Here is a 14,372-nt window from a genome sequence, read left to right on the forward strand (position 1 = left end):
TTTAGTATTGCTAAAACTACTTTGGAATGTGAAATTTGTATCACATAAAATATTTCTTCAGATTCCACTCCTTACTGAATTTAAATCAGTCAGCATCCAGAACGCTAGTTCATTATCAGTATATAATTTCTTTTCTGTTCTCTTAAAATCTGAATCAATTCTTTCAACAAACTAATAACTACCTTACTGCTCAGTATCAGGGGGTAGCCGTGTTAGTCTGGATCTGTAAAGCAGCAAAGAATCCTGTGGCACCTTATAGACTAACAGACGTTTTGGAGCATGAGCTTTCGTGGGTAAATACCCACTTCGTCAGATGCATCTGACGAAGTGGATATTCATCCACGAAAGCTCATGCTCCAAAACGTCTGTTAGTCTATAAGGTGCCACAGGATTCTTTGCTGCTTTTACCTTACTGCTGTTACACTTTAACTACAGTAGGCCCAGCTTTCATTAACATATTTTTACTATGTTATTCTTAGTACAAAAAATTCATGCAAAAATTAAAACAGTTACAGCAAAGCTACTATGTTGTACATACTCAGTTTATATGCCCTTTTACAATGTTCTGTGTAAAAATATTTATCTGCTTATTATATAGAAAATTAAGAGATGACTTGCTCATGGTATGTCTAAGAACACCTATATATGCAGAAGAGGGCTCTTTGATCTAGCACACAATAAAAGACAAACAAGGTCCAGTAATTGGCAACTGAAATAAATTAAAACTGGAAATAAGGTGTAAATCTTTAACAGTGGAACAACTTATCAAGGTATATAGTGGATTCTCCATCCCTTGAAGTCTTTAACTTAAGAATAGATACCTTTTTATATGCCATATATCAAGCAGCAGTTAGAGGCTTGCTACAGGAATTATTGCTGACACTAAATGGTCTGTATGCTTTTACGCAGTTGGCAAAGCATGCTCTGTCTAGTACAAAATTTTATTTAAAAAATTCTGAAATATCATACATTTATATAAATTCTATTCTACTATATTTAATGTGTCAACATTAGAAATTTGATTGGAAACATGTAATGCTTAGTGTAGATGACTACAGATATACACAGGTTGCAATAGGAGGCCCTGATCCAGCAAAACACTTCAATACATGCTTAGTAACTCAGAACATGAACACAGTTCTGACTACTTAAATGGAACTATTCGCTGTTTAAAGTTCAGCATATGCTTAAGTGCTTTGATAGACTGGGGAAAATAATAATGTTCCTGTACTGTATTTCTATATAGCAGGAGCAATATTTGTTTTTGCACAAGCTTGAGTGTTAGCAGCAGGAGAATATGTGCAGCTGTGTAAATCCCACCCTTTGATCAACTGTTGCTGCAGAGACAGCACAGATGCAAAAGACAGCAGAGAATGTTGTTTGGAGCTACCTAACAAAAATCCTGCCATTTAAAAAAGATTATTATTTAAAATATACATTTACATGTAGACACACATTCTGAATCACATTATATCCCTATTGTAACTGTAACACAGAAGCAAGATCTAAACAACTTCAAAGCAGAACTTTCTAACTTGTAAAATTTCTTTGCTTTTGTTGAGTTGGTTCTTTAACTTTTATAATGTAGGCAGTGGTTATATCTGATCTTCCATTCCAAATCTATTTCTTCTCCATCCTGCTAATTTTTGCTTGGAACAACTGATTTGTTTGCAAATTGTGATGCTTAAAATAGGGATAGAGAATTTTTCTGAAAAACTGGAATGTGTGATTCAAAATTTCATTTACCACTTAATTAAATCATTACTTGGGGCTTATTATCTCCCTGTCCCCATGGCTCATTTTTTAATTATAATTTTTACCCTCACATTCTCAGAAAAATTTCAGCGTTCCCAACCTTAGGCACAAAGATGGTTCTTCAAACACAAAGAATGGGGCATTTTTCTTACTCAGGGTATTAGCAAAGGCACAGTTATTTAGCAATTCTTACCATAATGGCTTAGAGCCAGAGCAGGAAGGACTCAGGTTAGACAATCCAGTTAAGTGAACTGCCTGTTTACTCTCTAGGACTATAGCAGTCCTCCAAGACCAGAGTATGAGAGAGAGAACAAAGGTAGGGACTGGAGAGATTAGTCAGGGGGAAGAGGAGAAACTGGAGAGAGAAGCCAGAGGAAGGATGGAGGGGGACAAGATAAGGACTTCAAAATGGAGCCTAGGGTAAGTGTGGCTGATGGTGGGAACTAGAGAGGGGTTAACTAGGAGAGTGATAGGAGATGTGTGATGCATACACAGAGATCCTTGCACACACTCTCCCATGTACATGTGTAGATAACTGACCTCTTAGAGTACGGTTAGTGTGTTATAATCTGAAATACATCCGAGAGTCACTCCATCCCCAAACCACTGACCAAGATTTAGTGGTGGTATAATTTACTCAGCAGGTGAGAGCAGGGAGGGAGCGGGGGTGTGTTATACAGTGATAAAGGTTATTTAATGGTAGACAAGATAATACAACTGGCTGTTCAAAAATATTGGGATTTTATTTAAATCAGAACAAATGCATTTCACCTACCTACAACATTAAATATGAATATATAATAAAAATGATTTGAATACATACACTATAACTAATAAGGATACTTCTAAATATGACCCTCTAAATAAAAAAAATCTCTGTATGCACAGGCTATTTATCTTATAGGTTATTACTATTATTATTATTAGTTCAAACTCCCCCTTTCCTCAAATCACTCACTGGGTTGACACAAAAGCCTAACTCGATAGATATTGCTGAATCACAATTCTAGACTTAAACATGAGAGAAGCCATGCTCTTACAAGTGCTATTTTAAATCAGGCTCTGAGTTTGCTGTTTAAGGTAATTTCTTCTATACCATTCTGTCATGTATTTCACTTTTATTTTTAAAGTCAGTCCAGTATTTTCAGTAAGGTGGTAACATGCACAGTGGTAGGCCATGCAATAACGTTGTGGATCATCACCCTTTCTAATAATGTTGGGGGGGGGGTGTCAAATGTATGTTCTCACCTTGATGAGCGTGGCAGCTTAACTCCCCCTAGGAAAATGTGTACCTAGTGTTGTAATTTTAGGATATAAGTGTATGAAATACTCCTTTACTGCTTCATCAGTTTCTTCCATTGTAAATAGACAACCCCACTCAGCACAGCAGCTGTTCTTTGTTACAGTCAACTGCATCCGCTGTTTAGTTCTGATTTGCGATTTACCAAATGCATTGTATGCATTCTAGCCTCTTTTCAGAAAGAGGGTGCTTTGTGTTGGGCCCTATGGAAAGAAAAGTCTACTTTTTCACATTTTTCTGTTAGTAGGCTAGATATTCAAATATTGGTATCCAGGTTGTGGCCACAAATGCAGTGTGAACACAAAAAGAAGTGCTAAGGTCTGAAATATGCCCCTCTACTTTCAAAAAACATGAGAGCTGGTAACTGCTGAACACCTTGGCAGCGACAGCTCTCCCTGTACTTAGGCAGAGAGGGGAGCAAAGCTCTTGTTGGACAAGTGCTCTAAGCGGCAAAGGGACATCCTAGGAAAAGCCAGAGGCCTCTCAATGCAGGTGCTTCACTACTGACACAGGCAGCTGGGGCGATTCATGTTTAAAACAACTACTCATGGGAACTGAGAACAGTTTAAATATTGCTGTTCAGTAAGAACCATTAGCCAGATCCTTGGTATCACTGGTGGTCATCACAGCTTGGGTGGAGAGAGAAGCACAAAGGTGGACAGTACTTTCTTGCCCCTGATCCTTGAGTTGCTGGTCTGCTCCCCAAAGAGCAGGCTCAGGGCTGAGCTACGTTACAGTAGCTGCCAATGGCCTGGGGCTTGTTGGGATTGCCAAGGCTCAGGATACATCTCCTTTCCACTCTTCACAGCTCCTGGTCTTGGAGGCTTGGGAGGAGGTGGCAAAGGAGCTGCTATTCCACCCCATGGTACTTGGGGGTTCTCCAGTGCTGGAAGAAGTCCCAGATGTCTAATTATGCTAGCTTTAAGAGTGCGACATTCTGTACAAATGCTGGTCCCATGGCTCGCCAGACCAAATTATCCTGAGTACTGGCAAGGATGTGCGTTACGACTATGGGACACTGTCTGCCCTCAAAATATGTACAGACCGCTCTCAGTTGACACAGTATGACCATCGTCTCTTTACTGAGATTTAGAGGCTTGTCAGTAAATACAACTGGACACTTTCTTCTTTTAAAGGACGATATTGCTGAACAGGATATTCTTAAGGCTGAAGAGGAACAAAAGTGAGCTGAGGAGACTATTCGAGATTACTTTAAAGCTAAACAAGATCAGGTCAATCTGTGGAGAGAGAAAAAATTCAAACAGCACAAGTGGATACATTGTTAGAATATTCCATAAAAGTGATAATATGGCTCCTTGATTATTTTCTCTCTCTTCTGAGAAAGAGTAGGATGAAAAATGTAGGTGACTCTGTAAATTGACTTAACTGGGTATCTCCCATAACATGTAGATGAAAATGAAAAACGATACAAAAAGACTGGAGAAAGAAGAAGCTAGAGAGCAGCTGCATGGATTAGTGGAAGCAGATAAAAGCTACTGGGCAGCTGAAATCAAAGCAGGCAAGGAGAGAACAAAAAAATGCAGGAAGCTTAAATCCAGTAAATGGTAACTGGGGTGGGGAGGGAAGGGGATTATCCACTTACATCTTTTAGCGCTAAAAGACATTTCAATGCCTGTCAGTGGCAGAGGGTTGCTGCATCAGATCGTAGTCCTTACTGTTCTAAACCAAACCAAGACATTTTTATTTTATTTTTTTAAAACAGTCATGGAGGGAAAGGGATGTCTTGGGTCTGATAATTGGTGACCTGGAGGTGTAAACCTATTTAAATTCAGCCCAGGCAACTGGTAACTGAAAAATGGCACCATCTGAAGATGGCTCTGATGAGCACCGTAGTCTGATTGGATTTCCACCAGCTTTACCCTTTAGAGCAGGGGTAGGCAACATATGGCACAGGTGCTGAAGGCGACACATAAGGTGTTTTTCAGTGGCACTCTTCCTGGCCACCGGTCCGGGGGGCTCTGCATTTTAAATTAATTTTAAATGAAGCTTCTTAAACATTTAAAAATCCTTATTTACTTTACATACAATAGTTTAGTTATGTATTATAGACTTATAGAAAAAGACCTTCTAAAAACATTAAAATGTATTACTGGCACGCAAAACCTTAAATTAGAGTGAATAAATGAAGACTCGGCACACTGCTTCTGAAAGGTTGCCGACCCCTGCTTTAGAGGTTAAGCAAAATCTTGGGCTGGCTGAGTGCCACTCTTAATGCTAACTGGCAACATTAGTGATAGTCTGAGCTGAGAAACTAAAGCTTGAATGGGCCTGGCTTCAAACATTTTGTCAATAGAAGAAGTGGTTCCTTCAGGTTAGAATTCCAGCACATTGTTGAGGTACTGTGGGGAAGCTTATACTGATGCTGTATGGAAACTAAATTCATAAGGGGTGAAGTCCTGTTCCTGCTGAAGTCAATGAGAGTTTATCAAAGCATTTCATACCCAAATTTAAAAATAAGCATTTACTACATTCAAGAAACTCAAGGTCCATACATTGCAATGGATTGGAGTACTAGTGCCACAGTTGTTAGATCACTAGCCTCACTAATCACCATTTGAAGGCTGTTTTCCAGACCAACTCTCACTATGGGATCTGAGTCTTGAGTGTTACACTGTGGAGTTTTAGGACATTTAAAAATTATCTTCTGATCCAGAAAAGGGAAGATAAATTTATTTCAGGCTGTGACTGGACTGAAATTAACTACTATTTAAAATTAATGGAGGCTAAATTATGTTACACTACTATTTTTACCTGTGACTGGCATTCTGGTATATTTGACTTTAATGTGTATTTCTGCATAGCTACTCACCTTTCCATAGGAGCCAGGAGTATGTAGTGTAAGTGTTTTGAGACTGGGCTGTTTTAGCTTCAACAGTCACAAATCTTCAGATTCACTTATTCTTTGAAGCAAGTTGAAAAGTTTCCTGCCAATAGGAATCTCTCAAAGCCTGTGAGCAGTTGGTTTCTAGACTGGATCTAGTTATTCATGAGATGAAATCCTAAATTAGATAAAATTCCAGGGCTTGCCAGGCAGTGATTTTACACACATCTTGGATGTTCTAGCAGTAGTTCAGTTCCCTTTTACAGGCCCAGAGATATCCCCAATAAAAGATTTCCCAGATCAAACTCCTTTCTGAGACCTGGTGAGGTGGCTTAAAAACTGGTTAAAGATTTAAGCCATCTGGAGATACAGCAAAGGCTAGTTTACAAGTGCCTAAACATATTTCAAAACCTGCTCTGTTTTGGGCAATAAATTAACCTTTAACCGATTGCTTTGAGTTAAATTGATGCTGTGCTGAAGATCAAGATTTCGCTAGTCACAACTTACTGACTATTCTATAAACAGGACAAGCTTTTCATTTTATGCTCTGCTACTGGAAACTTGTTTGGTGGCTGCTAAAACTTAATTTTTTGCCTTTTCGCAGTCGTAAGAACATAGTAACTGCCATACTAGATCAGGGTAGTGGGCCATCTATTTCATTATCCTGTTTTCAATGGCAGCATTTTGATGCCTCAGACAAAGGTTCAGACAATTATACAATAACTAGGCAGAGGGGAAGTTTCCTTTTAGTCCTTAGCAGGAAGGTGGTTAATGTGTCCTGAAAGGTGAGTTTATATTCTTTCCAATTTTGTATCCTACCTAGTGTAATTGTAGATTATTTTTATTCCACAAACATCAAATCCTTTCTTGAATACTCATAAGCCTCCACAAGATACGGCATTGAGTTTCACAATATCCCTGTGATCTTTTATGCTAGGAGGATAAATAAGAGCCCTGATTTACCTCTTTTTCTATAGCACAATTTTGTATTTCTATCCTTTGACTTTCATCAACCTTTCAAATAGACTGAAAGATTGGGGCTCTCTTCACATGGAAGTTTCTCTCTACCAATGAAGACTTATTCCCTTATGCTGAATTCCCATTTCTGCTATAGCCACTGATAGGGTGGCCAGACCCAAACAGTATTTTAGGTTAGGGGACATAGTATGTTTTATATTTTCAACATTTTTCTGTCCAATATCCCACCCCACCATCACTGTCTAATGGGACTGCCTATTTTTCCAAATTGAAATAATGACAACTCTCAGTCTTGTCTAACCATTTTAGTTCTCCCCATGTTAAATGGGTGTGCAAGCCAGCTTCAGGCCTACAGCAAGCATGAAAAGACAGAGTCCCCAAACCAATTAAAGGCATTGTTAGTTCCACCTCTGAAGATACATTTTAAATAAAAATCAGAGAAAAAGCTAATTGTAGAATATGTTACATTTTTCTGTTAGAACCAGAATGTATAGTAAGATTTTTGGATGTTTCTTTCTTCACCAAACAACAGGCAGATAAAACGCCAAAAGTATTAACTGAGAAAGAAACAGACAGAAGCGTCTGTGACTTGCAAAGCCAATTTACAACAGTGGTTTTCAACCTATGGTCCGCAGACCTCTGGGGATCTGCAGACTATGTCTAAGATTTCTCAGTGGTTCAGACTTTCCATTCAAAAATTTTTAGGGGTCCACAAATGAAAACAGGTTGACAACCACTGTCTACAAAACCTCTCTGCTGCAAACAGCCCAAGGCAACCACAGAACAAGAATTAGTTATCAAGTACAGAATTCCACTAGACCTCACCTAATATTTAGTTTAAAACTGCTCAAGAAATGTGTCACTAATATCTAGCAGATTAAGGAGAAGGCTAGAGTCTACACTCTAAACGCTGCCTGATTGTAATTCCTTTGTACAGTTGCTACTGATTAGTTCAATAGATTTGTTTTATGAAAAGATACTTAAATGAAGGGTAAAGTATGTACTGTCTGTAACCAGTGGCATAAGTTACTTAATACTCAACATCTTTGTTTCATAGAAGTTTTAGCTAGACCTTTAACAGCTACCTTCTTGAATTAATATAACAATAATTCTTCATCATGCTTTGTAACAATCAGTGAAACAATTACAATTAAAAATTTTTTTTTCAGTACATGAATCCAACATGAAATCATGCTTACCAGTAATGATTTTTCTATTCTTTTATGACTGAGAGTTGGACAAAGTAGCTTTCCACCTGAACTTCTTTTTGCAGAGCATAATTTATGTGACAGTGAACATTACAAATAAGAAAAGTTTAAGTAGCCAAACTATTGCAAGACAATGGTCAACACTGTCACAGCGACTACCTGACAATTTCTGCACTATAATGTTGTAATCAAGTGTTCACCCATTTCTCTTTAAAAAGTTAGTAAGGCCAGAAAGGTGTACTGTTCTGGCACAAAAACTAATACAGGATAAGAACAAAGGATGAACAGTAGTTAGCGATGTCAGAAGTGATGTCCTTGGATAATTACAGCATTTTTTTAAAAAATGCAACTAAAAGACAGCCTATATTCCAAGAAATGTTGGTCCTTTATGGGGCATAGAAATAGGCAGCAAATGCCTGTTTTTACATAAGCATTTGTAGTCAGCAGTTTCAGAAACAATAACATGCTGTGATGTGTGGCACGCAACTCCATCCCCTAGAGAAAAATAAAAACAAAAAACACTCTGATCATGGAAGATTATTACTTTTCAAAGAGGGCGCATGACATTTTAGAGCAATTTTAAAACTTTTTAAAATGGATAGTATTAACTAGTAAAAAAATGTGTTTAGGTACAGAAGTTTACCTAGAACTTTGAAGCAGAATATCTTGTGGTACTAATCTCTCTCCTTGGCAATTGTCATTCCTCAAACAAGTCCCTCCCACATACCCTGTAATAAATAAATAAAAAAAAATGAAGACTAAGTTGGGAAGTTACAGGAATTTCTGATGCAGTCGAAGGAATTTAAGTTATGGGAGTATCTTTTGTCTGCTATCAAGGAACTCATTCATTACACAGTGGCATCCCTTTTTTCTATACATTCAATAATACAGGCAAAGTTCTTGACCTATATGTAAAACAAGTTTTTTATGCATTGCATAGAAAGCCACAGCCAGTTGTACAAGCAATAAGGCTCAGCCGGACAAGAAGTGGAATGGACAACTTCATCTTCAGAGTGTATGGTAAAAAGACTTTCCTATAAATGTAGATGTAGGTTGGAGATCGTGGTTTAATCAACAGCCTGACACTAACAAAATATGAAAAAAGCATTTAATATTTCTGAAAATACTTTAATACACAAGTTGCACATTCCATATCAAGCACTCACATTTTGGAATGTCCTCCCATTAGAGAACTACAGATTAAAAATTTCCATGAGGCTGAGACCTCAGATTATTTACTGTTAATCTGTCAACACACAGCACTACTTTATTATCCGCACAATTCTTAGCTAGTGCAGCAAACCAATAACTAGATAGGTCCTGTTACCATTGCTCACAAAATTAACTAGGCCTAATGTTTTTTTCCTCTATCAAATAAGTCATTCACAGTACAAAAAATACATGTAAAAGTTACCAGTTACAACAAAGTTTACACAATGTATACACTTATTTTACAGGGATAGATGTAAAAAAGGGTTAAATGCTTGAAGAAAAATCATTGCAAGTTTTCCTACAAACATGCTCTGCATGTTGCAAAATTTTTAACCAAAAAAGTCAACTATTGCATTACATTAGTGCAATTTCTAGACTATGTTCAACGTATTACCATTAGAACACTGATGAATGCACACATGGAGTATAGACATGCAGAGTTGGCAGTTCAAGGGACTGATCCTGCAGCCCTTGCTCATGTGAACAGCCTCACTGGTTTCTGTTGGGGCTGCTCATAGGAGCACCTTGGTGGTACTACTTCAGCTTGATTGATCAAAACAAGACATACAACACTGTTACTTATACTTGCCCTTTGAATTGACTTAATTCCCAAGCTTACCATTTGATTATGTTTTATCACTGCTGCCTCTTTCCTGAAATTTCACAGTGAACATTAAATTTATTTTGGAGGTTTTTGTTTTCTTGTTTAAGCTGGACAGAGAAGTGTGCTCCTTAATGAAAAAGAAAAACTGTGTCCTTTTGCTAATATGGTACTCCCAACTACTTGGGATTTTAATTGTTCTGAATGGTAAGGGGTAAAATTTACATCAAATATAAATCTACATTCAAGAGGTGACGGTTCCAAAAACTGAACATATCAAAGGTTTGATTTTCCACACACAAGCTGACTTAAGGGTTTGGAATCTAAATTCTGCAAAATGCAATTAGTTTGCAGACCGCTGGGTAGGATTTAAAATTTCTTGGATAAAGGATTCTAAATGAAGTATTGTTGCAGAGAATCATGTGAAAAAATATCTAATATTTCTTAAAATTTACACTGGAGTGACTTTAGGGATTAGGAAAGTGTGAAGTTGTGTGTGTTCTTATTTCCTCCTGGAAATTAAGCAGACATCAGAAATTAATTCACGTCACACATGCAGAAAAACAAGTATCCAGCCCTTTTCTCATACAGACTTCTTCCAAATACTATAGACAAGAATGGAAGGCAATTTAGAAAAATATATGTTTGATAACGTACAGTATGTTTCTCATGAGGGTTTATAGTATAACAGGAGTCTTACTAAAATTCAGTAATAAATATTCTTCTGCCAGTCACCTAAGCAGTGAATCAAACGTATTCCTGGTAGGTGTGTCCAGCAGAGATATTTTGTCCCCTTAATATAGCAACTCTTCTAGGAATGGAGTGCAAGGATGAGAGAACAGAAACAAACCTCAATTAAGGTTTATATTATGTTGAAATCTATTTGCAAGACTGAGTAATATTTATAAACTAGACATCCTCTGAGATGGTCATCTATAAATACCTGAAGCCATCCAATGAGAATTAACACCATAAGGCAGTGGTCCCCAACCTTTTCCTCGTGGCGGCGGTGGAGCATCCGCTGAAATGCCGCCGAATTTCTACGGCATTTCAGCGACAACGCCTCTCCATGACGTCACTTGTCGGCAGCAAGTGGCGTCATCGAGAGGCGTCGCCGACGAAATGCCGCAGAAATTCAGCAGCATTTCAGCAGATGCTTCAACACCAGCCAGGATGCAGGTGCATTTGGATACTCCATAGGCACCATGGCGCCCGTGGGCACTGTGTTGGGGACCCCTGACATAAGGAGTCCATAGTGTGACAATTCTAATAGAAAACGACCTTTTACAAGGTAATGTTGATAATTAGATGGATTGGAAGAGGGAAACTTGACCCAGGGCCTTTTTAAACACTTACACTGTGGCTACTCTTATGTAAAAACCAAAAAATTAGAATATGGCAACACGTCTTTAAAAGGAAATGGTTTTTGAAAAATTGCACAGTACATCCACCTTCAAGGAAGAATCTGAACTTCTAGGTTAATGATGGCTTCAGGAATACCCAACAAATAATTTGGGCTTTGGTCTGATAAAATTTGCAAAGAAACAATAATTCGATTCTTTAATCACATTGCACATAGCATACAATTCCAGATTATAAAATCAGCAATCATTACAGGTCATTAGATTAGCTGTGCACTCTTTTGTCAGAGTGTGGAAATCCACTTTATCAGCATATGCACTTAATACATCACAAGATAGCTTTGATAAAAATCAAATGAATATTCTTAACGAGGACAGTACCACACTGTCCCTGTCCTTACTGTTTTTTCTTGCATCAATGTAGCCATAAAACTCTTGAGTGGACCAATTTTGGGAGATAAGTTAGAAAACACAGCTTTTTCCATTACAGTATGCAATATACTTTCCATGCTGGATAGACAACAAGCATTGTTTTAATTACCTGAAATAAAATGATTTATCACATTTCAATTCCCTGTCTAAGCAACTGTGGGTAGGATTTTCAAAAGCGATCAGCCTTTGCCAAATTTACTATCAACTTTAGCATGAGCAGAGGTAGGCCAACATCAAGTGCTTTTGAAGATCCCATCATGTGTGGTTAAAACTGTACTACTTAATTCCTCTTAGTACAAAATTCAATTGCATTAAACAGTGACTGATTTATGGTGCTGTCTCAATTGGATTTAAATCAGCTACAAAGAAAGTACAAGAACATAAAAAACTATTATAATAATTTTTTGCAACAAAACAAGGGAGGCAATATATGAAAGGGTCTAAAATATATTTTAACTTCTAAAATAAACAAGCCATACAAACTTATTTTTCCCAAAACTATATCAAATAGCAATCGGATTTATTTTTCACTCCTCTATCCAATAAAAAAGTCTGGTTTAAAAGGAGATACTTCTTAAATATACACAATTTTAATATTTTCTTTAGTCTTTGATTGCAACGTAGTCTTAATCTTGAAAATTATTTTCTACCGATTGTCTTTTATCCTCACTACATGTATTGGGCAATTTTTCCCCTTGAATTCCTATGCAGCAGGAGCCAACATAGCTATTTACTAGTTTGCTACTTTGATTTTATACAGGCGAGTCTCATCTTACACGGGGGTTCCGTTCCACGGTTAGCGTGTAAAGCGAAAATCAAGTGTAGTCAAAATTACATTGAGTTGAATGGTGGGCGGAATCGCCTGCACTACAGGTACAGTATTAAAATTGTTATTTTTCTCTTTTGTTTTTTGTTTTTGCCAACCACGTAAAGCTGAAATTGCGCATGTTAAATGTGTGTAAGATGCAACAGACCTGTACAAGCTTCAGTGATGTCAGCAGGAATATGCATAGCAATGCAAATATTACTTGCTGGTTAATTGCTGCAGAACAACCAGCAAAGGCAGAACAATTTATTTATTTATATATTTATTTTGCACAGAGGCCCTACAAAAATAATGAAAAATGCTCCAATTAACTGCCTTTTTTAAATTAGAGAGACTCTAGACCACATTATATCCCTACTCAATTATAAATATGTCGAGGAAGGCTGGGCCCAAAGTAACCTGATAGTGCTCTTAACTTCAATTTCTTTGCTTTTGTTTAGTGTTAGACCCAAAACAATGTGACAGGATCAGATGCAGTTCTGTAACTTTAATGACATGGTACTGGGTTCACAGTTGCTTCATGTCCAATCCAATGACAAAGAATCTATTATGGATTTTTCATTATTATCACAACCCCTCCTAAGAAGTTGTTTTTTTCACACTCTTTAATGGGCTTGTGTGGCACTCTTATTCATTCTGCATTAAGAGCATTACATGCAAATGTGTATTAAAAATATTATGAAAAATAGTTCACAGCAGCTCCAGCTACTGTTTTAATAAAAAAACAAACAACTTTGGTTTTAGTTTTATTCACCCACAGGCCAGTCCACATTGTTTACTAACATCCTCCCCGATTTCCTTCCCCCGCCCCTTAAAACAAGTAACTATTTGTTTCTTCCTTAATTTTCTGGATATCATTAAACTGAATTCAGGCAAGTTTTAGCAACAATGCCCATATTCAGAATGAGGGGGTTTGCCTGACAGACCTGTAAGATGGCAGTGCTATCAGGCATCAATGTAATAGTCAACTCAATATTGAGATTTGACCAAATCCAATACTAAAATAGTAACTTACACTGTTCTCATGACACAATAATAGCATTACAGCAGTGTGGTGGCACTTCTTTAGGAGTAAAGTGATTTGCTGACCCTCCACCTATTCATGCTGAGTGGGTTATGCTTTTATGCTACAGAAACCAAGATGATTCATCACTGCTCACTATGCTAAAACTACTGTCAGTCCCTAACAAACAGCTCTGCTCTTCTATTCAATTTGTAATGAGAGGCAGTGGTTACTAACAATAATTAGGAACCAGGCGTTCCCAGGTGCAAATGCAGTCATAATGTGAACTCTGGGGAATCACTCACTCTCTGTGAATCCATTAGCCAGCAATTAAACTGGATGAGGACAGGATTTTCCTCAAAAATTAGCTACTGCATCCAAAGTTGGGTTTTCCACAGTAGGCAAGATAAAAATAAGGTAGCACTCAAAGACAAATTGTGACATGGAAGCAGAAAACAGAAAAAGGAAGATTACAAAAAACTCACATTGAATTATTAGCATTTTTGTTAAAAAAATGCTATGAAAATAATATTTCTCCCAAAGAGATGGCTCCCAATGCAGATGGCTGCCCCACAGAAGAAATGAATTCTGCTGTTATACTGATCAACCGTACATGACAGCAGTTCAGGCAGAGTGGAGGCTCAATGAAACTATTTCATCTGTCCCACACCCATCCATTTCCTTAGGCTTTTTAATTCTGTATTAGGAATAGAATTACACTGCAGTGACAGATACAGCTTTGCAGAGTTCTACTAGCTTCAAAAGGCATTTCATATATTTGAAGCTTCTCCCTGCCCTCTACTAAAAAAAGCTTCCTCACAGGCCGTCATATGTTTGCGATGGGCCAACCAGGC

The 14,372-nt window shown here is 37.6% G+C and overlaps 1 long non-coding RNA gene across 1 annotated transcript; it reads right to left on the reverse strand.

The window, feature by feature from the left end:
• Positions 1 to 1,839: 1,839 nt before the first annotated feature.
• On the reverse strand, positions 1,840 to 12,586 carry LOC115659395. The gene is made up of 3 exons (XR_004002535.1): positions 8,727 to 12,586; positions 5,886 to 8,578; positions 1,840 to 4,293 (listed from the first exon to the last, which is right to left on the reverse strand). It is a non-coding gene; the product is annotated as an uncharacterized LOC115659395 (long non-coding RNA).
• Positions 12,587 to 14,372: the final 1,786 nt, after the last annotated feature.

Source organism: Gopherus evgoodei, chromosome 11 (genome assembly GCF_007399415.2).
Source record: "Gopherus evgoodei ecotype Sinaloan lineage chromosome 11, rGopEvg1_v1.p, whole genome shotgun sequence".
NCBI lineage: Eukaryota > Metazoa > Chordata > Testudines > Testudinidae > Gopherus > Gopherus evgoodei.